Genomic DNA, 24,852 nt, shown 5'->3' with positions numbered 1-24,852 from the left:
ATAAAGCTTTCAGAGAAGGTTATTAAGGATTCAGATAATTAAACTTTTTTTGCACATTAACGACAATTTATATTTGAAAACAATTAGCATGAGTTACTTGTGTGTTCAAAGAATCAATTTCACAGAAACCTTTATAATGGGCAAAGATATATGTTCAGGGATATTAACTACAACACTGTTAACAATAGTAGAAGTTTGGAAGTTACTTAAATATCCATCATAGATTACAGTACGCATTCTAGGCAGAATTCTAAACAATGATTTTTTTAAAAAAGAAGTAAATCTGTATATACTGATATATAAAAATGTGCAAAATACATTATTAAGTGGAAAAATTGCAGAATTACAGAGCAGAATGTTTAGTGGGAAATAATTCATGTGAACAACAATACAAATCATATGAGCGTGTACACACACACACACACACACACACATATTATAACACTATTGACATTAAAATTACCTGGAAGGATTCCTAAGAAAATGTTAATAGTTGTTAACTCAGGAATTACTTTAAACATTTTAAAATATTTTTATAATGATCATGTATTAATTGACTGAAAACAATAAAGTTACTTTCATGTTTTCCAAGTTCTGCTGTGGCTTCTCTTTGCATTTTCACTTGTAGAAATTAATATTAACGACAACTTAAAAGAATCACCTTTTTCTCTGAGTTATAAAATAGTCATTCAAATGCAGGAATTGTGGAGATAAAACTAGCTTCACATCACTTAATGCCAATTTAAATATTAATTAGAAGTAAGAAAGTAATCACACACTACCACCACCTACACTCAGGGATGATAGTGAAAAATACTTAACAACTTATACATTTCTAACCAATCAGAAGAGAAACAGCTGTCAGTCATGGAAGCCCAATCCTTCTGGTACTGAGTCATGGAAGAGTCTGGGGTGTTTGGAAGGTTCTAGGGTGGTCCAGGCTGCAGAGATTGGGTGGCACCTTTTAAGTGTGAGAGGACAATTATTTACCAACCAGTGTATATTTTTTTGTTGTTTTTTAACCATTACTGTAGCTCTGTTGGCCTTCCTATTTTTGAACCACATTGGCCTCAGGGACTTATCCTGAAAAAACCAAATAGTGTAATTACGCACTTTCTTATCTTTACACCTGCTATTTCTTTTCCTTTCAATTCTGTAGCCATCTTCCATTCTCTACATTCAAGTCTATACCTAATGATTCTCCACTTCAAAGTCTGTCCTTCAAACTCTAGTTAAAATATCACCCTCTCAGTGAAGTTTTGCATGGTCTTATTCTTAGAATGTCAGTCCATTCAGGCTGCTATAACAGAATCCCATAGATTAGGTGTCTTATGAACAACAGAAACAGTTCTGGAGGCTGGGAAATCCAAAATCAAGGCACCAGCAGATTCGGTGTCTGGTGAAGGCCTGTTTCCTGGTGAATAGAAGGATGTCTGTCTTTTCACTTTGTCCTCATAAGGCATCGGGGGAGAGGGAGCTCTCTGGGGCCTCTTTTATAAGGGTACTAATTCCATTCACAAGGGCAAAGCCCAGATGACTTAATCACCTCCCAAAGACCCACCTCCAAATACTATCACTTATGGGAATAGGTTTCAACATATGAATTTGGGGAGAACATAAATATTCAATCTATAACACTCTTCCTTCTTCCCCAGTGATGACTTGTAAGGTAGCCACTTCCTCTGGCTGTGAATTCCTAAAGAACTCTGTCTATTCTAATATTGTGTTTCTTCTACTTCATTGCATATTACTATAATTGGGCTCTGAGATCATAGATGTGTCTTAATGATGTATTTTTGGCAACTAGCCTAGTGCCAAGGACATAGTGGGTACATTTATTACACAAAAAAGTTAATAGTAATATAAGTAGGAGATATGGTACTAATCACTGCCTTCTTTATGCTAAGTTCTAGCATATTACATGTATAAATTTGTTAATCTTCTCAGTAAACCAATGTGCCACAATTTTTAACATTTATGAATGAGTAAACTGAGGCAACAAGAGAATCAGAGACTTGTCTAAGGTTTGCAGTCACAATGACAGAAGCAAGATTAGACCCAGGAAGTGTAGCAGAGATTGTGAACGATGAAGCCTGCAACTGAACATAGACCTATCCAATTTCTCAGATAGCTTCATTGGAATTGGAGAGGCAAGCAGCTGTTAGGTCCTAGATATCGTGTCACATGATGGAGATCTGTGGTCACAACATGATGTTTTAGTTCTTGATGGACAGTTCTATGCTAGGTATTAAATGTACCCCGTTCTGGACAGGGGCTAGTATACTAGTTAAGATAACCAGGAATGCCACAGAGTTAAGAGAAAGAACATTGGCCCGATGATGAATAAGCTACTCAGAAGGTAGATAAGAAGTATGTTGGGAGAGTACACAGACCAGGGTGAAATGAAATTCTAGACTCTCTGTTAAGTTGCTAAGAAGGGAATCTCAGAATGTGTGTGAATATATGTATGGGCACATAAATATGTACACACAAACACACATTCTGTATGAATATATATGGGCATACGAGTATGTGTTAAAATAATAATAATAAATATAATTATTCCTCCTATAGCCCTATAATGAGAGTTTAACATATACTAACGAATTTAGTCATCAGAACAACTTTAGGAAGTAGATTCTATTACTATCTCCCTTTTACCGGTGATCAAATTTGGAACCCAGAGAAGTGACTTACCCAAGGTCACAAAGTTAGCAAGTGACAGATTCAAAATATCAACCTAATAATCTAATTTTATGGCCTATCTATTTAACCACTATATTATTCTCTATCTTTTAACTCATAGCTAACAATTATTGAGCAATTATTATATGCCAGGGATAGTTCTAACCTATATTAATAATTAAAATGCATTATGCAGCATAAAGGATAAAGAAAACATTCAATAAATGTTAGAACCCTGTGGGATAGATACTACTTTTACACACTTTTGCAGAGAAGTTAGTTGAAACTCAGTGAGATTAAGTAACTTAATCCATCTCATAATAAATTACATAACTAGGAGATGAATGAGCTGTGATTTAAATCCCAGAATCTGGCTACTCTTAAACATTTAAGCATTATACTTCAATGTCTAATGTCTCAATAATAGGGGAAATTTCAGGGTTCAGCATGGAAACTCAACATCTTAAGTTTGAAAAATAAGTCAAGCATGAAGCAGGAGGCAGTTCATAGGTGTTCCAATAGCATTACCTTCTTAAACAGTCTGAGATGTAGGATCTGGAAATCAGTCTTTAATTATTTTTTTCTTATGTGTTTATCATGGTATATTTTATGCATTCAAAGAATATTAGAAAATAAGGTAAAAATGATCAATGCACCCACCCCACAACTATGTTAAATCTTAACAGTTTTACACATATATACACATGTCATTTAGATTAGATAGATAAGTAGATACAGATGCTGACATAGTGTGGATATAGATATAGATATAGATATAGATGTAATTGTACATGCCCATGTAGACGTAGATATTTATATGTACCTCATCTCAGTTAAGTTCCAGGGTGTCCCTCCCCCTCCCATTCCCCACAGTTCCTCTTGCCTCAAGATAGTAATCTCTCTCCTCATTTACTGCTAATAATTTCCAGGCATTTCTTTCTATATTCTGTATGTATTTGTTTGTATGACCACTACTCATGGGTCTGTTTATAAGCAAAGTGCATTACTGCTTTATAGGTTTTCAAGTATTGCTCTGCATGTTCCATATTGCAGTGCCTAAACCATGCCTGCCTGACATAGGATATGTATTTGATAAATATTTTTGAGTGAATAATGAATGGATGTTTTTAGATTAATCTGTGTTGGATACAAGCAACACTAATCCCTTTATTTTAACTGTTTTTTTTTTTAATGTTTTGGTTTTCAACATATGCCACAATTAATTTATCTAATAAAAGTTCCTATTAAATGTAAAGAACAGTCTAAGAATTATTTCTAATTCTTATATTGTGTGTTTCTTCTTACTAATGCAGTGAAGCCTCATTCAGTTACTATTGAATAGAAGTGGAAATGGTGACCATCTTATCTTATTTCTGACTTTCAGGGAAGTAGCTCCTAATATTTTACCTGTAAACTTCTCATTTGCAGTACAATTTTGATACATAGGCCTTATCAGGTTAAAAACATTCCCATCTATTCTAGCTAGATCACAGTTTTCACCACAAAGTGATGCTGAATATTCTCAAATGCAAATATTTTGACATTCATTGAGATTTTATATACACTTTTTTTTTCTTTCTTTCTTTATTATTTATTTATTTACTTGAGATGGAGTTTCACTCTGTTACTCAGGCTGGACTGCAGTGGCACTATTATAGTTCACTGTAGCCTCAAACTCCTGGGCTCAAGCAATCCTCCTGCCTCAGCCTCCCAAGTAGCTGGGACTACAAGCACACACCACCATGCCCCACTAATTTATTTATTTTATGTAGAGATGGGGTGTCGCTATGTTGCCCAAGCTGGTCTCAAACTCCTGGCCTCAACTGATCCTCCTGTACCGTCCTCCCAAAGGGCTGGGGTTATAGGCGTGAGCCACTGTGCCCAGCCCATATACTTTTTTATTTTATTTTGTGAATGTGAAGATTGCATTAATAAATTTTCTGGTATTAAACCATCCTTGCATTCTTGAAGCAAAACTTACATAGTTGTTGTGTATTGACATTTTTTAAAATGTTAAAAATATTAGATTACATTTTATTCAGAAAGATTACATTTTATCTAGGACTTTTGAATATACACTGAGTCAGAGAAGTCTATAACTTTTCTTTTTTTTACCAATTTTAGAATTCAGGTTTTAACTGAGTATACTAATACTATTTGACATGCAGAACAAGACATTCTATCAATAAAGTCCAAAAACACAGTAGCACAGACAATGTAAAGGCAGTTAGTAGGTATCTGGACTTCACGAGACTATCCAAGGATCCAGATTCTTCTTTTACTTTGTTGCTCAGCCATTTGCTAAGTTTTGTCATTATCTAAATGGCAAAAGCGGCTCACCCACACCAGGTCTGCACATTTCAGCCCATGGGGATGGGTAAAAGAGGAAATTAATGGAATGTTATATCATCCTAAAAGGCATGACCTGGAAGTTGCACACATCCAGTGATTTTGGTCTCACTGCCAGAACTTAGTCATATGCCACAACTAGCTGCTAGGGTCACTGGAAAATGCAGTCTGTAGTTGGATGTCCATGGTAAGCTAAAATTCAACAGGTGGAATGGATATTGGGAATAATTAGTAGGCTGTTCCACAAAAAAAACAGCATAGGTTTAAATGGTCTGTTCTTCAAATATGTATGAAAACACTTCAAATTTTTATAGATGGTAAATATTTATCTATCTAATTACTTTAAAAATGAGTTTATCAGATAACTTATTCTTTCTGTATTAATTTTTGGATATTCTTCTAGAAAATGATCCATTTTCTCTAAGTTTTCCAATTTACTGGCATAAAATTTTGCCTGGGATAAATTCAGGATTTTTAAAAATATTGCTGTAGTTGTAGTTATTTTTTCTTTCTATTTCTAACAATTCATGTTATCTCTTTTTTCATGATTAGCCATGATGGAGACTTATCAATTTTATTAATCATGAAAAAAATTATTATAATCCTGTCTGTCCTATTTTTTCCTATTTAATTATCTCTATTTTATAGTTTTTCTTTCTATATGATTAATTTCTGTTCTTTACTATATATTTTCTTCTATCTTTTACTCTATTATTTTTCTAACTTCTTGAAATGATGTTTAATTTGTATGTTCCATTAGTTAGTTTTTCAAGTTTGTTTCAAGTATTTGCAAGCTAACAATGTCCTTTGAAGAACCAGTTTCATTTCCTCTCACAAATTTTGATATTGAATATCTTCTCTGCCATTAATTCTATACATTTTCTAAGTCCCATCATAATTTCTTATTTGACCTATGAGTTATTTAGAAGAGCTGGAAAATTCTAAATATGTATCTCTTATTTATTTAAAACTTAATTGTATTATGATCAGAGAATATGGTATTATGATGATTAATTTTATGTGTCAACTTGACTGGGTCACGGAGTGCTCAGATATTTGGTCAAGTATTATTCTGAGTGTTTCTGTGAGCAGGTTTTTTTTTTTTTGGATGAGGTTAACATTTAAATCAGTAATTTGGGTAAAATAAATTACTCTCCATAATGTGAGAAGGCCTCATCCAATCAGCTGAAGTCCTGAATAGAACAAAGGGCTGCCCCTTCTGTGTATAAGAGAGAATTCTGCCTGATAGCCTTCAAAGCACAGGGACATCAGCTCTCCCTGGTTCTACAGAAGTCTTTGGCCTTCGAACTCAAACAGTAGCACCTGTTCTGCAGATTTTGGACTTGTCAGCCTCTACAATCACATAAGCCAATTCCTTATAATAAATTCTTCACACAAACATACACGGAAATACACAGTTGGTTCTGTTTCTCTGGATAATCCTGACTAATACAGCTATCATCTCAATTTTTTTTTCTTCTATTTGGTGTATATTTCGATGTATCTAGAAGTGCTTAAAATATTCTTTTTCAATTAGTTGTGTCTCAGTTTCTAAGAGATTTTTTATTATTTTCTTTTATGGCATATATGTTAACTCAGATTAAGCTATAAACATTTTTTTACTAATACATTATCCAAATGCTTTTCAAACAGCCATTTATAACAGTCTATTCTTTGGCAGAAACAATGCCATTCTCTTCCATGGCCAAATTTGGTTGCTACTGACAAGTAAACTCTTAATTTCTAAGTAAAGCCAAAATCTTAAAACATCTTCCTGAAACCTACACACAATTGGTTTTGCCTATTTGTGTGATTTCTTTGTCCTATAGTTTCAGTTTCAGTTGCCAAAAAAACTTCTAGAAGGTTATTTCCTGAAAATTTCCTTTGTGGCTAAGGTGAAGTAAGTGTTTCAGTCTTATTAGAAACTGTAAATTGAGACTTTTTAAAAAAATAAAAAATAAATAAGTAATGGAGGAATAGGCATATTCAGAAAACCTACTTTGATTTAGGCAGGCTTGGTAGAAAAAAGAATCCTTTTTTTTGTGGCAAATAAGGCATGAAATGGTGCAATGTATTTTGATGAATTAAAAACATGGGATCTGGCGTCCCCTTGGCTGATAACTCTACCTATTACCAGCTCTACCTATTACTAGGTACATGACCTTGGACATGCTACTTACCCTGTCTGTGCCTCAGTGTTTTCCACATGAAAACTGAGTCCAATAAAAATACTTGCTTCATAGTAAAAGTAAGATAATGTATGTGAAGTGCTTATCATAGAACTTATCAAAAGTGTTATTATTTACATGATCATTAATGTGTCTTATTTTTAAATATATAGATAGAACTTTATTTGGTTCATTGGAATTGAAAAAACTTTGACAAGGTTTGAATATATTCTAAAAATAAAATAAAATCAGCAGGAGGTATGTTCAACCATTCTGCTAATGAGCCTCCATGTTCTACAAGAAGAGTAAAAAATCATATCATGCATATTGCAATATGTGTTGTGGAGGAAAAAAATGCACTTGTTCCTCTACTTATTTTTATAACATCCCTGCTAGAGTCTCATTTAGAACGAAAAGCTGAAGTTTAGAAGTGTGAAAAACCCATGGTTCCTTCATAGCTTCAATTCAGCTGAAGAGAACAGTATGTGAGATAGGCACTATCATCTCACAAATTTTGATTCAACAAATATTGTTGAATAACTATTATGGGCTTGTACAGTGCAATTTGACTGGCATCTCTTTTAAACAACTGGTTCGTCCACAACAGCCTGAAAAATCCTAACATCAGCATGACGTAGTGGTGCACACCTGTAGTCCCAGCTACTTGGGAGGCTGAGGCAGGAAGAACACTTGAGCCCAGGAGTTCAAGGCTGTAGTGTGCAATGATTGCACCTGTGAACAGTCACTGCACTCCTATTTGGGCAACATAGCAAGATCCCATCTCCAAAAAAATCCTTAAGTATTTCCAACCTGAAAATAAAATAAAACAAGTTTTTTTAAACAACAAAACAAGATTAGTTAATCCTGTTAAACAATCAAGAAAACCTCCCTCTCCCCTTTCTCTGTGTTTCCCATTACATTTTCACCATTACCTTCTGCTTTATAACATATATGAAGGTATTTTGTAAATAAACTCTGGGTATTATTTGTCTATATGTTCAGCCTCAACCACTAATGCTGGATGTTACTAGACATCACCACTTAGAAGTTCCTCTGTTACCTTAACCTCTAAAATTCCAAAACTAACTTTGTTTCCCCTGAAATCTGCCCTATTCTTGTGTTCCTTATTTCAGTTAATGGCACCAATTGGTTCAGTTGCTTAAGCAACAGATTTCACCACTGAGTAGGACCTTTGGTGGCCCCAAGCACAGAGGAAATGATGGTGCAGCCCCTACTCCTACCACGCACGCATACTTTAAAAACTATTCATGAAGAAAGTATAAAGAAGTTCAACCAAATTTTGATTTTTACCATAATGACAACTTTAGCATTTTCTTTGAACTCTAAAATGTCAAATTATTTCAAAAACTACTTTTGGTGCCTCCACGTTGCAGGCAGCCCCAGTATCTACCGAGTAATCCCGCATCGCCCCACCCTCCTCGTTCACCCGCGATGCAGCCCCTCCTGCACCGCTGCGGGAGCCTCCGTACTGGTTTCTCTACCTTTATCCTTCACCCCTCAAGTTCATTCTTTACAGGGCTGCCGGAATAATCTCCCGTGAAAACAGACCTAGTCTTATCATTTCCTTTCATAAAACTCTTAATTTCTTAGCAGGACACTCAAGGCCCTGCCTAAATTGGCAACATCACACCTTTCCTGGATCATTTCCAGATCCTTCCCTCCTTCCCCTTTCCATCCCCGAGGCCTCTAGCCACAGCACTCGCCGTATGTACCACGTAATTTCATACCTCCTTAACTCTCGTTGCCTTCTCCCCTTTCTCCTTCACTGACATCATGTTTTGTCATTTCAATAATTTGCTAAAATTACTTTTGGATATTCAATATCTTCATCAAATGTCTCTGTTTTAATCATTTCTAATCACCCTCGCACTCGAGGTAATTACTCTTTGGACTTCCTACGTAAGTTGGTTTGTAAACACATAAAACACTGGCTACATTGGATTGTGGTTGGAGCCCATTTTCCTGCCACATCTGAGTCCTTTTGAGGACGAGATCCATGTCTAACTCTCTACCCTTCCTGGTTCCAGTTTCCACGGAACAGAGCTACCCATGGAATTGAACTAGGCAGAGCTACCAGCCTCTAGACAGCACCACTCTCTTCCCACTGGAGCCACTTTTTTCCCACTTTTTCTTGCCTCCCCCAACACCCATCCTATGCTCAGGGAGAAGACGAAGCTGATTTGATTCCACTTATGGGGTCAAAGTCACCAGTGTCCTAGTTGGGGGAGGCACTGCAGTGACATCCATCAATCCCCCTTCACTGGTGAACACTGGCTCTGGCTCTGGCGGGCAGCTGCAGCTGAGAAGGGGACAAATGAATCCAGAGACTCCTCTGGAGGCCTGAGCTGGAGCCAAGTGCACAGCCCAGCTGTCCAGAAAGCTTTGTGACAGAACACGAGGCCAGCTGACAGGAACTGAGGCACTTTTAAATTTAGCATTTGTCCTCACCCTTTGGGCTCATGATTTCTTGGGAGTCTCGTGTGGAAAAAGAGGTGGAGACCAGAAGTAGAAAATGGAAATTCCAGATCCCTGATTCTAGTACTTTCTAATACCTCCCAAACTAACCCCGATTCTTAACAGAGTAGGGCAATCATATTTTGTGTATTGAGAATAGCACACTTAAAAAAATCCCTCTATTCTTTGAATTAGCGTGACAGGTACAAATGGGTCAAGCCTCCTGACCAGACAACGTTTTCAGGATGAAGTGCTTGGATGGGACACCACTTGGGATGGGGCTGATGATAGTAAAACCATGTTTTTAAATAGATTTTCCTTATTTGTTTTCTTGGAATTTTGTTTGGTACTTTTAAAGGAATTTTATTATTATGGAGGTTAGTTGTTCAACAATATTTCAAATCTATCATCTATTGACTCTTCCTTTCACTACAAACCAATGAGGGCAGAGAGATACGCTTTTTACTTAAGTCGCATCTAACATAAGGAGATAATTCTTTCCCAATCTGCACATTTAGAGGGTAAAGTTATAGTCTCCGTTCAACTTTTTATGCTATGCTCAAACTGATCTCAAATTCGTCAACATTTCAAGCAAAGCGCTACCTAATTTTAGTGGGTATACATGAAAGAAAAGTGGGTCATTTCCTTCAAAGCTGAAGCTACAGGCTATTAATGTGCTATGCTGTACCACATGGCAATCTCTTTTCGTGTTTCAAGTTAAAAATTTTAAACAGCCCCATGTTTGTCATTGTGATTGTTGCTACAATACTGCTGTCCCTTGGCTCTTTCATCCTCAAGTGTATGCAAATATTCCTCCTGGCTCACAAGTTTCTATTTCTTTCATTGATACCCAGTATTCATGAACTGGGGATGCTATCCTTAGTAATGAAAGACTATAGACCGCAACAAATAGTACCTGGGCTTCTTTTTCGCAATACAGTACCAGAGCGCTTGTTATTGTTGCATTATCGTGATCTTGAATAAAAGTCCCAATTCCCACTGCAGCCAAATCAAATGAGCTCATGTCGGATTTTATTCATCAGAATTGTGGTTAATGCAGTCCTCAGCTATGGCATTAGTTAGGGCCTGCCCAGGACTGCTGAAGAGCCAGCTTTGTGATTTACCTGACTCAGTATGTGATCAAGCATCTCCATTATTGGAATAAAATGAAAACTTTCAAGATCATGGTCATGCAATAGAGGAAACAATTTTACCCTAGCACTAACACTCAAATGCTACACTAATCTACAGTAATTCTGTTATTGCATTTGGAAGCAATTCCTTCTATTCACTCAGAGATAACTGTTACGATACAATAGGCTGCCTCCTGCCTTTTCCCTTCAGTGAGCAAAATGTGCTGCTCTTTGCAAAGAAACCTAGCAGTCGTAGGCTGCAGTGTTTGTTTCTATGCGAATTAATGTGTGCATGAAGAACATCAGGAGGCTTGCTTTGTATTGTGAGGTTATCATGGAACATGTATATGGGGTATAGGACATTTAAGCAAAATAAGTGTGAGGAGGAGATTATTGCCTTCCTCAGATTTTAGTGAGAAATCTAATAAAAGATTCTTTGGCTCGAGTAGTCCCACCAGTGCAACTCTGGCTCAAGAACTGAGCTGCCTGGATGCTTTCAGTATCATTATGTAAAGGAAAGTATTTGTTAAACAAATATTACACATTCACTATCTATGTACCACTATGGATTTGACTCACTGATTGTTCTCTTTGTGTTTTAAGCTTGAACCTTGATTCCAGATTTAAATTAATCATGCTAGGTAGAAGAAAATGAATTTTATTTGAGAAAATGACCAAAAGCCCCTGATACTTCCTATTCTTAACTTACACATTTGATGTTAACATTTTTTACTTCAGAAAATACTCCTTTCCATGTCTGTCTACAAACTGACACTTAATGATTTCAAACCATATCCTTCCTGCACACCTGTAATGAGGAAAGGATAGCAATTCACAACTAATAGGAGATACACGTATTCATTTAACAGTACTTCCATTTTTCTTTTATTGTAAGAGTTTTCTAATTTTCTGTTTTATCAATCTTCTCTGCCAACTGTATCATGAGGAGTCTTCTTTTAAAAACATAATTTTGGCCATTCTGGCCTTTACTCTAATAAAACAAAGCAGATCATCTAGAAATGACAGATTATTTTAAAGTTGGCATCGCTGGGTCTCTTAGTTAAAATCCCTGTTACGTGTTAAACATTTAGGCTCGAAATGTGATTCCTGTCACTGTGTGGTGTCAACTTTCTTGCAAACAAGCTAAAATAAACATGAATGATGTAAAGCTTATAACTGGAGAAAGCAACAGTATCTGGGGAATGTAAAAGAGGAGGAGTTGAGTATCCACGGCCGAGAGAATTCAAGGAATGAAAATCCCAGGCTAATCACCCCAGACATCTTTCCTTGATTTGATTAAAACATATGTTTTGAATGATGCGATGTGTAGATTTAAAAATAGTAACAAGTCAAAGTACAGCTCAATCCTTCCCTAAATTGGGGAAATGAAGTCCCAATGATTATTCAAAGAGAGCTAGTAGAAGACAAAAGGCATTACAAAACCTATTTTTTCATCCCTACTTATGTCTCTGTTAAGAGTCTCAGAGCATATAATAGAAGTTTCTGAAGCAAGATAGCATCATTATATTTAATGCAACAAAAAACGAGGGGATTTTGCATGCATTTGCAATAATAAAGATAATGTGTTCATTTTGTATGAAACATGAAACCAAAGAACATTACTGACTTTTGGAGGATTTGTTTTACAGGATAAAAACCATCAGATTCCTTTCCTGTCTGTATGAATATCTCAAATCCTTAAATTTTGCTACAAAGGTTTCGATGAAGTGCTGAGTGACATCAGTGTGCCAAAAGCTGTGCTATAATAATATTCACAGAAAGCATAAAGTGACAAGACTTGAAATGCACGTATTAAAAATATTCTTGCCACACATCATTTTCTTATGTTATTCACATATAGGCAAAATATGTTTCCCTGTCCTCTAATACTAATGGCCATTTCTTTGCATGTATCTTTATATAGAATTGCCCCCCGTCCCGCCTTTCCTTTTTGACTATGATTCTAAACATAGCCACTCAGCAGAGGCAGAAGAGGTTCACAGTCCAAAGTCATGAGCACAGAAGCAAACACACAGAAGTAGAATGTGGTGTCATAAGCCAGCAAACAGTGTAACATGCCACTCAGGCATCTATACGTCTAAATGCCTGACATTCTTCCCTTTGAACTTCTCTCGTATAAATGCAAGCAAGCAGGAGAGACAGAATCTTGTCTTTAGGAACGGCATTACAATGCTTGACTTGATTCCTTGCCTCCCCCTTTCCACCCCACCCTAACTTTTTAGATAGGAAAGTTGAAGCTTTTAAGTAACACTTGAATACTCAGGGAGACAAGTTCAGAGGATTCTTTTTTGACTTTGTAGCTTCTCAGCTTGAGCTGATATTAGGTATCCCTGACTGCTGTCAGCCTTAGAAGATCTATCGTCCAGTCCTCACCTTCTGGATGAAACACCACTGAGTGTATCTTTGAAAACCTCATTGCTTTATGTTCTCAGCATTGGACTTGCTTCCCACACATGGTTATCAGCATTGAGTTCATGCTCTGAAAATCACATATTCTAAAGAATTTCTCACTAACGTGAAGGCCCGAAGCAATGAACAATGTACAAAAATGTTGCTTTTCCTACCTTTACAAGTATCAATTTATATGTAAATATAACTTTCCAAGAAAAACTTTATGGGGAACCATCTGAAATAACGTGGAAATGTTCATATGGGATCATAAGTTGATCCTTTTCCTTTCCTCTGGTATCTTTGACATCCATACCCAAAGTCAACCTGGGATGTTTGCCTCCTATATTCATCTGTACTTTTTAAATTCAGGTTACTAAATACGTGACAACTACAAAGCTTTTGACAACTATACAGACATTGATGTATTAGGAAAATTATTTTGGATAGTGCTGAAAGTATTTGTGATGACAAGATTATTTTAGACACTAAATGTACACTTAAGGGGAGAGGTTTTAAATTCAAAATTCTTGTTCAAACATCCAGGTATATGCAAAGAAGAATAATCCTAATTGGGTTTCTTTTCACCGTTTTTGAGTGAAGGTAACAGAGGAATCAAGTCTTCAACTCTCAGAGAATAGGGATATTCAAATTTGCTGATTTTTTGGATATTATTATTAGTCAGACTTGAAGAGGTAACATGCTACCTGTGTCATTAGCCATCATTCAGCCTCAATGACCTGACACATTCAACATGAGCATATACTGTGGCATTCACTGTCCTCATAAACATGTTTTCACATGAAAGAACAATAAGAGGAAAAAAACCTCCCCAGTAGTTTCCAGAAGGAGAATATTTTTCTCTTCTCCTAGTATAATACTTAATAAGTGCACAGTGTCACATGGGGACAGATCCAGGTATTGTGGGGTCTAAAGTTATGTCATTCAGGGTAATCTTTTTAAGAAAAAGATTATAAAATTAACAACTAAAGTCAATTTTTATTTCACATGAGAAAAAGAAATCACAACAAATTAAAATTTTAAAGAGCTGACAAATGTCACAAGCATCATAAAATTTAGAAAAAGAGCATAGTATTTTCTTAATTAACTGCCTGGCATACCTCTATAATACTTCTCTGTATTTTGGTTGCCTTTTCTGAGTGCCCCTTCATAAAACAATGTGATATCATTTTCTGCAGAGAGAATAGAAAGATGATTCTGCTTTGTTTTTATAGCATGGTTGATTGAAATTTGTTGTTATTGTTTTTATATTACTGACAGTTTAGAAAATTTTCTTTTAGGTTCAAAATCACTATAGTAACATACCATAAATTTTTATGGGAAAACCTCTGTCAATTCCCTTTCACATTTGGCTATAAGATTTTAAGAATTTTTTACAGATAGCTCTATATATTTTGTTCCCTTTCATTATCCACTCCCTTCTTGGTGGCAAAAATGGCAGGATATGCTCATTTTGCAGTTAATCTCTGGCCCTGAGTGACACCATTTGCTCATGATGTAGGGTGAATCAGGCAGTTCCAACAGGAGTGTTGCTAGAGGGCCACTCATACACCAGGACAACTAGAAGCTTCTTACCTTGAAGTTGGTGTGACATTAAGATTCTTTTCTGGGTCTCAGGCCAATTGTGGCCCCTAGACAAAGCAATAAAATGTATCAGTTTAACCTCCTCTAGCTGCATCTCCAAAATCCCTGCAGCTTCACCAATACTACTTAACCCAAGGAGAAGGAGCTGGAGGAGAAATTAGAGTGGTCACAGACCATAGTCTTAACCAATTGCAGTTAAAATATCTTACTTTTGCAACCTTTACAAAGCATGCAGGCATGCATGTGAACAGAGTTTCCTCCTTAGGCCTTGGGTGGGCCCATGCACGTGAGGATTTAAGCTTCATTATTTCCATAATATCTGGCACCAAATGCGATTTTAAGATATTTACATGTAATATTTTGTTTTATTTATTGAGATATAACTCACATACTATAAAAGTCAACATTTTAAAGTATACAATTCAGTGGATTTTAATATATTTCTAAGGCTGTGCAACAATCACCACTATCAAATTCCAAACACTTTCATCAGCCCTGAAAGAAACCCTGTGCCTGTTAATAGTCACTCCTGACTGCCTCCTGCCCCCACTCCCAGCCCTTGTTAATCACTAGTCTACTTTCTATTTCTGTGGAGTTGCTTATTCTGGATATTTCATGTGCATTGAACCATATAATATATGGTCTTTTTTGTCTAGCTTCTTTCACATAGCAGAATGTTTTCAGTCATGTGTTAGTACTTCATTCCTTTTTAAGGCTGAATAATGGTCCATTGTATTGATATACCACATTTTGTTTCTCTATTCATCTGTTCATAGACATTTGTGGTGTTTTCCACTCTTTGGCTGCTGTGTATAATGCTGCTATGAACATTTATGTCCAAGTTCTTACATGGATATACATTTTCAATTCTCTCGAGTATATACTTAGGAATGGAATTTCTGGGTCATATGGTAACTCTATTTTTAGATTTTTAAGGAATTGCCAAACTGTTTTCCTGAGCAGCTGTGCTATTTTACATTCCTACTGGTAGTACACGAGGGTTTCTCCACATACTCACCAACACTTCTTATTTACTGACATTTTGAAAATAGCCTTTTTATTGTGTATGAAATGGCATTTCATTGTGCTTTTCATTTCCATTTCCCTAATGATTAATAATGTTGAGCATCTTTTCTTGTACTTATTGGCCATTTGTGTATCTTCTTTGAAGAAGTGTCTATTCAAATGTCTTAGTCATTTTTAAAATTGGGATATTTTTCTTCTCATTATTGAGCTATAATAGCTCTTTATATATTCTAGATACTAGTCTCTTATAGTATATACTCTTTGTAATTATTGTCTCCCATGTGTGGGTTGCTTTTCATTTTCTTGAGTGTGTAAGTCTTGTACTTCTTTGTTATATTTATTCCTAAGTATTTTATTCTTTTTGATGCAATTGTAAATGGAATTTGTTTCTAAGCAAACTTGTTTCATTGCCAGAATATAGCATTGAGATGATTTTTGTATATTGATCTTTTACCTTTTAACCTTGCTGAATTGACTTCTTAGCTCTGATAGTTTTGGAATTTTTTGTGTAAGAATTCCTTAGGATTTTCTCCATACAAGATTATGTCATCTGCAAATAGAAATTATTTTCTTCTTCCTTTCCAATCTGGTTGCCTTTAATTTCTTTCTCTTGTCATTGTTTCACTGATTGGCATGGCCAAGTCAAAAATCTGGAAACCATGGACATTTCTTTTTATAATTCACCTCCACCGAAATCTGTCCTGCTAAACATATTCAATCAATCTTTGTCCTTTCACTTCATACCCCAAACAGATTTTATTTCATTCTTTCTTTTTATTGCCACAGCTGCTGCCCTACTTTGAGGCTTGTCATCTCTCCTACAGGCTCTTCCTTCTATTCCTCTATCTTTTCAGAGTCTGACCCTCAAATTTGCCTTCTTCTCCAACTTACTCATTCTCTGTACTTCTGCCTTGATGTTCTTTTAAAAATTAAAAACTGTTCAAAGAAAATTATCAAGTCTGATAGACATTAAGAATTCTTGGCATGGCACACACAGCCTACTATAATTTGCTCTCCAGTTAACTGTCCACCCCCACTACTTCTTGCTTTCACTTAATGTGAGAGCTTTTGGATTGTTAAAATCTTCTTTCAGGTCATAACAGCTTGTATGGATAAATGGGGTCACACTCTTAGTAAGTGTTTGTGTTTTATCAACCCATGTTCATACCTGCTAATTTCTATTCCTTCTAAAAACCTCTCTCAGTAACTTTTTGTGTATCCTTGAGACTGTTCCATATGAGCTCATGAACATTCTTCTTGGCTATGGCTACCATGTGAAAACAGTTCTGTCGTTCTTATTCTTCGCAATGGGAAAACTCTCTTGATCATGTCAAGAATTCTATCTTGCAATGTTTCCCACTCTGGCACAGAGATCCAAGAGGAATTCTCCATAGGCCTAAAATTGTATAGATTTGAGGTGTGTCAGGTCTGGGGACCTCTAATAAGTCTTTTTTTTTTGGACAGAGTCTCACTCTGACACCCCATCTAGAGTGCAGTGGCATCTTCATAGCTCACTGCAACTTCAAACTCCTGGGCCCAAGCAATCCTCCTGCCTCAGCTTCCTGAGTAGCTGTGACTACAGCTGTGCACCATCACACCAGGCTAATTTTTTCTATTTTTTGTATAGACGGGGTCTCACTCTTGCTCCGGCTGTTCTCTAACTCCTGACCTCAAGTGATTCTCCTGCCTCGGTCTCCCAGAGTGCTAGGATTACAGGTGTGAGCCACTGCATCCAGCCTCTAATAAGTCTTATTCCGTAATACAGGGCTGTAGTTTTATCAGATAAATTCTCCAGTTTTCTTTATTTCTTCCTCTTTAAAAAAAAAATCTCTAGGAAGCCACTCCTCACACCTCATTTTTATTTGAAGACCTCTTTGTGCATCCTATGAAAGCCTGTAACTTAGCATGCATCTTACTTCACAGTCTTCATTATTTCTCTATTTCTTTGATTTCACCATGCAGTTCACAGGGTGGGTACTCTATTTGTAATATTAGCATCTACCATAGTGTCTGGAACATAGAATATATTCAACTAATGTTTGTCAAATATACCAAAAAATGTCCTTTTCAATGTACACACAAAGAAGCATGATTTTGGAGACAATTTACTAACCACAAGAAAAAAATACAGCTTTTATTTTTCCTACTTTTGTTTCTATCAAGAAAAGTTTTATTTTGAATAAATTCAAATGCTTTTTTTTCAAATATCATTACAGAATTTTCAGCTACAAACTTCAGAAAAAGTTAATTTAAGTGACTACAATCATGAAGACAGAGACTCTTTACACTCAGTGAGGTGAGTCATTAATTAGACGTTTCATTTATCACAAGACCTAACTAGGAAAAACAAAGAACAAAAACTAACACAGGATTCTGGTTTTGTTAGAAAAAAAGTTCAAGGAATCTGTATTTAATCAAAACACACAAAACAATCTCCAGATACTGTCTGGCAACAAATTTAGGATTTGCAGAGCTGAAATGTTGACTTGCTTAGCTATAAATATTACCTTGATGAGAGACAGTCCTAACTCTGTCTTCTACCACTTTACGTCTGATAAGAAAGTTACTATTGCGTATGTTTTCTTAGGAACCCATTAGCTCTAACCTTTCTGGAAACATCCAGAGAGACATAATTATTCAACATGAAAAGAAATATCCAGAATTTTATAAGGAAAATGCCGACAAAACAAAAGTGCAAAAAAATGAGAGAGAGCAAGAACAAGAGTGAAAATTTTATTCAAAACTAAGGACTAATCCAGCAGCTTTATGAAAAAGAGAAAACTTCTTTTCATGTCAATGAGAATTCTGAATTCTCAAGTTTGGGCACAGGGCCCATCCTGTGATATGTTAACTGAAAGGCATCTGCCTTCCTTTTTTCCATTTCCATGGCAAGCTGTTTCAAGGTGCTTCATGAAAAGCTTCTCAAAACCAATGTGTTCTAAAAGCCACAAGTTTGACGACTGATGAAAGAGTCACGCGCAAGAGAGTTTTTGCATCTCTTCTTTAACAGAGATCTTGAAAAGCCAAATGACTGAGAAAGAATATGATTCATCTTCTGCAAATGCTGAAGAGTATGTTTAGCTGTCACCTATTGCATTTTGCAGCAGCTCCTATTCAAAAGCTCCCCAAAAGATGCAAGCACCATTCTAAGGGGGAAGAAAAAAACTGAGTCATGATGAATCTCATACTCAACTTTCTTTCATTTATGAAAATCGTGAGTGTTTAAGTGTTACAAATAGTCACATTTCTATTCACATTATGTGAAAACACATACAGTAAGTCTTCAACTATACAGAACTCCCTAAAAATGAGTTATTCTGAACAGCTGAATGTTCCAGATGGCTTGGGGTTAACCCACTAAGTTCCAGCTAGAATATAGCAAATATTTTCAAAACAGACAGAGTTTTGTCCATCTAAAATTTGTCAAGGCATAGACCATACATAGGGATGAGTCAAATTTTTACAAGTTTATTCTATAAGTATACACAGTGTACAAAATACTCAGTATAATTCTCTGCACAGAATAAATACCTCAAGAAATAGTAGTAATTGTTGCTACTATTTCTCTGACTACAGATTCTTAGTCTTTTTGGTAAATATTGTGTTAGAGATAGGCCATCCTTGGATTATTTGACTGAGAACCACTTAAACAGAAAAAAATCAAGCAATCTATTTGGACAGATGGACTATATGATGTTATAAAACCACTTTATTATAATTCAGCATTTGCAAAAGAATTAAGCAACAATATTCAGTGACTCTGATCATAGGGCAAATTAGTCATTTTTTGCATTGATTCATTGACATGTTACAGAATTCTTCCTGCGCATGAATGCCTATTTCTTCCTTTAAGAGTGTCACTATTTTCTTTCCCTTGTTCCTTGAGAGAATTACGTCTACAGCTTAGTGGAATGAATGACGTACAGTAGGTGCAAAAATATTTGTTTAATAATGGATTCTGGAGCACCCTCCAATGCACTGTGTTTGTAGTTTACATTGCACAGGTTTCCATACCTTATTCCTTTCTCTATTATTTTGTAACCTGACTAGAAAGGCAAAGTGAATAATCTCCTATATCATTAAACTCTAATGGTTTGTATTATATATCTTCAAGGGCTAAACTGTAAGCTCCTTGTTATTGGTGACCATGTTGTATTCAACTTTATCTAGTTAGAGCCATTGTAGTTTCTAACACGAGGGAGGCATCCAATGTTCATGGATGGAATGAGCTTAACACTGGTGGTATTTTCTTATCATACTCTTCTCCTCCTGCCTCACTTTCCACTGTGGTGATTCATCTTTCTATTCCTAAAAGACTACAATTGTGAAGTCCAGGTAGATTTTACTTTTGACCCAGGAGAGGTCTTCTCTCTTCAGCTATGTATCTAACAAATAAAATGTTAGTAAATTATTCCTTCAACAACTAGTTACAACCTAATGGTTGAGCAAATCTTTGGAGTAAAAGAGTAGTATATGAAGCTTCATCACTAACTGCTTTTGTGACTTTGGAAAAATGACAATTTTTTGTATTCCTTGTAAATAAAATCCATAAAGCCCTTGTGGCTGTCAAGAGGATTAAGTGAGTCCATTTCCGTACAGCCCTTAGGATAATGCCTGACACTTAGTAGGGTGCTGAGTACCCCCAATGGCCTTCATATATCTTATGTGTGCATTATTCCCTATGAAAACCATGTTCTAAAAAGATCAAGAAGCACTACTTTAGTTATTACAAGACATTGTAGTACTTTCTTTTATACTACCATTTGAACTGATAAAAGAAAACTTCACCCCTTTTGGCTAACTTTGTTCATTGTTCTTGGTTATTTCTTTATCAGCAAAAAAATATGGTTTAGTTTTTGTAATTTTAAATAAGAAATTATTCCAGGAGCCTAAGAATTCTGAAAAGCTAATCTCTGAATCGTTGTGTTTTTAATTCAGTAATATCATACAGACTATCAATGGCCTGTAGTTTTGAGTGCTATAATTTTGTCATGTGGTATTTTAGAAATTAATGCTTCTAATTTCTTAATATTACCAACTTTGTTGAAGGGGATAAAGATGAAAAACATCTTTTTCTTAAGAGTTACAAATTTTACCTTTGGTTAAACATTTTCTTGGGTTTATACTTTAGAAATGCTTTACATATTTAATATTGGGCATAATATTTCTGAGAAAAGAACAACAGTTTGTCAGGAGTGAGGCAAGATGAAGCTAGATTATCAGAGAAACCCACAAACATTCTATTGAGCATCAAAGATCATAAAGAAAACACTATATGCATCTGAGGTTACTTCCATTAAGGTCTTATAGAATTGATATAAAACAGTAAAGAAATACAATTAAAAAGACTTCACAGATGTTTCAGATTGTAAAAACATCTAAAATTTTAATTAAACACAGAGATTTGTCCATAGATGCTATGTTTTACTCTTAATATTGAAATGCTCCAGGGATCTATCCTGGGACCTCTTCTTTGTCCTCATCACAAATTCATAGGTGATCTCATGAAGTGTCATTACTTTTAAAGATTTGAAATCATACTTCACAAAAATCAATAAGTAAGAAAAAGCTATTAATGATTAGAGAAATTCAAATTAAAAATCACAGTGAGATACCACTATATATCCATTTAGAATGGCTAAAATCAAAAAGGCTGGCAATACAAAATACTGGCGAAAATGTGGACCAACCAACTATATGTATCACATATCACAAGAAAAGTTTGATAGTTTCCTAAAAAGTTAAATATACAGACTCCATATCTCAGCAATTCTATTACTAGGCATTAACCCAGGAGAAATGAAGTTGTATGTGCACAGAAATACTGGTATGTTTATATCAGCTTTATTCATAACAGTCAAAACTGGAAATAACCAAATATTCATCAATTGATGAAGACATAAACAAAATGCAAATTATTCATACAATAATATACTACTCAGAAATAAAATACATCAAACTACTGATACTTAAAACAACATGGTTAAACGTCACAGACAAAATGTTAAGGGGAAAATGCCTAGATAATTCCATGAATTTCTAAAAAGGAAAAACTAAGTGATGGCGAAACACATCAGACTAGTGTTTGCAGGATGAGGAGTATTGATTAGAAAAAAGCATGAAGGAATTACTGAGGTGATGGAAATGTTCTAATTCTGAATAGTGTGGTGAGTACGTGGGTGTATACCCATCTGTCAAAACTCTGGCTGGACTGTAATATTGGCACATATTGCAGATATGTAATTTGTATTAAAATTTATCCCAGGAAGATCATTTAAATTCATTTTAATCCATTCATCCACCCATTTATTATTTCAAAATCTGTTTCACACTAGAGGGATAAAACAATAGCCAAAAGAAAGACAATACCTTTCTTCTACCTTCAGGAGCTTGGAGATTAATAGAAAAAGCAGATGTTGTTAAAATATGAAAAACTATGTGAGTACAAACTGTGATGTAAATACTGTGAAGGAGACATACTGAGTTATATGGCAGCCTACAACAGGGACTCCCAACTTAGTGTATGTGTGTGGAGAGAGGATGTTTTCCCCGAAGGAGATATTTATACTAGCGTACTTAAGAACACAGAAGCTGGAGTCTGACTGCCTGCGTTGGAATTCTGGATCTGTCATTCATGAAGTGTGTAACCTTGAGCAAGCACCTTAAGCCTCAGTCTCCTTATCCACAGATATTAAAATAGTACCTATGTTTTACATGTATCTACATATATTAAAATAATATCTATACTAGAATTTATTTCAAGTATTTAACATGACCATATCGAATGGAAATTGTGATTGACAGAATTTAGTGCTTTTCCAGTGCAAAGATAGGCACAGTTGCTAGCTTTGAGTAAGCCTTTGGAGAATGGAGGTGAGAAAATAGACACACTTAATATCAACAACTCTTAAGGATTTTTCTTGTGAAGTTGAGCAGAGCAAAAGAATAGTGGCTGGAAGAGTTCAAGAAGCCAAGGGACAATTTCATTAATTTTTTCTTTTCCTTATCCTCTCAGTTATTTTTTATTTTTGGCAAGGGAAATACTATGACAGGCTAATAGGAATGGTCCATTTTAGAGGGAAAAATTAATGATGCAGGAAATAGAGGTAAAACAGCAAGAACAAAGTCTTTATGTAGGTGAGTGATGGCTGGCCTTAAATAGGAGCTGGGATGGTTCTATTATAATATCAGTTTTTAAATTTAATTTAGCTCAATGCATTCATTCAAAAATGTGCCAGGCATAAGAGACAAAAACAAACCATAACAAAAATAAATAGATTTTGTGGGTGCAAGATGAGATAATTCTCATTTGGTTGTATCTTTTACTAAGAAAGTGTGAAGTCATCAGCTGAGTTTATCACAGATGTTTGAGGAAGGAGAAAATGTGAAAAAGTTGTATAGAAGAGTGATAAAAAATATTTACTGTGGAATATTGGAGGTGCCTTAGTACTGCTTGATAATATTATCATTCATTCTGCCAAAGTGAGACCAATCCTTGTGGATGTGAGATTTTCTACAGCAACTTTCAGCCACCTGGGTGTAGACATAGAATGGGGGAAAATGATCAAGGTTGTGGTTTTGACAGAAGAGTACTAAAAAATAAGAGGAGACAAGGTGAAGAGTGTTTGCAGAAGAGAGGCTCTGGTCCTTAGACCTTGTAATTTAAGCATGGCAGAGAGGGATAGCAGGAAAGTGGTGGTGCAATGGATGGATGGTCTCTGTGGATTGGCAGGATAGTACTAACCCAAGTCAGCTGTAAGAGACAGGTGACTATTGCTGGGCATTTGTTTTCCATTTGGGAGATATTCTGTGTCTATTTTCTCAATGGTCATTTTGCTGTTATTGGATAAAAATCACAACAGAATTTCTCCTCAGGAGAAGCTGTGACACTAATTTTGAAAATGTTTAATTTTACTTTGAAAATGTAATAATCAAAATGGTTTCATACTATTTATTTTTCAAACAACTTATAAAGACTTAGGGTCTATTCACACAGGTTATAGACCACTCCAACCTCTTCTTTTCCTCTGCTCTGTTCTGTCACATTTATCCTGAATATCCTGAACTTCTGCTCAGAAGCACTCCATAATCATGCTGAATAGGAGGAAGAAGACAGCATAAATTATGTATCACATGGTATTCATTTCCTGAGCCACTGTAGAAATATTAGGAGAGGAAGATTAATATATAGATTAGTGACATTTATAAAAATTATTTGTGAATATAGTTTATCTATACAGGCCTATGTTTTGAATCCAGAACTCATTATTGAATATCTAAATAATAAATTACAAGTCAAGAATTTAAAAACATTTCTTGTGAGCATTCCAAAAAAATATATTTAAGTTGCTGCCATACATTATCTTAATTTTTTCAGATTTTTTTCAAACAATAGAAAAGTAGCTTCAATGATTCTGGTCATAAAAAACAAAACAATAAAAGAATTCAGAATGAATATAAGGAATCTTATAATAATTGCACTATCAAAAACCAAAATTAAAAAATAAAGCCTAAAAGTACTTTAAAAATGGGAAAAAATAAAAAGGAAAAATTTTCCCATCACAAGTCTGGTTGGAAAAATGATTTTCCCATCTTAATATCATACACAGATACACATGTTATTAGCTTTGATTTGCAGTTCTTTATTTTGTTCAAAGCTCTTCTTGTATGACCTTCCTAGCTAATGAATGTGGAATCAAAGAACTATAGTAATGCAATTTTTATGCCACTATGTATTTTAAAGTTTGAATATATATTTATATGTCCTACTTTCACTGGCATTAAAGTACCACCAACACATCCAAGAGATCATCCACTATGATCAAGAGGGTTTCATCCCAGAGATGTAAGAAATCAATAAATGTGATTCACCACATAAACAGAAGTTAAAACAAAGACCATATGATCATCTCAATAGATGGGAAAAAAGCATTTGATAAAATCCAGCACCTCTTTTTTTTTTTTTTTTGAGACAGAGACTCACTGTGTTGCCCGGGCTAGAG

This window comes from Propithecus coquereli, unplaced genomic scaffold, assembly GCF_000956105.1.
Source record: "Propithecus coquereli isolate 6110/MARCELLA unplaced genomic scaffold, Pcoq_1.0 Scaffold2, whole genome shotgun sequence".
In the NCBI taxonomy this organism is placed as follows: Eukaryota; Metazoa; Chordata; class Mammalia; order Primates; family Indriidae; genus Propithecus; species Propithecus coquereli.
This window is presented reverse-complemented; position numbering follows the sequence as displayed.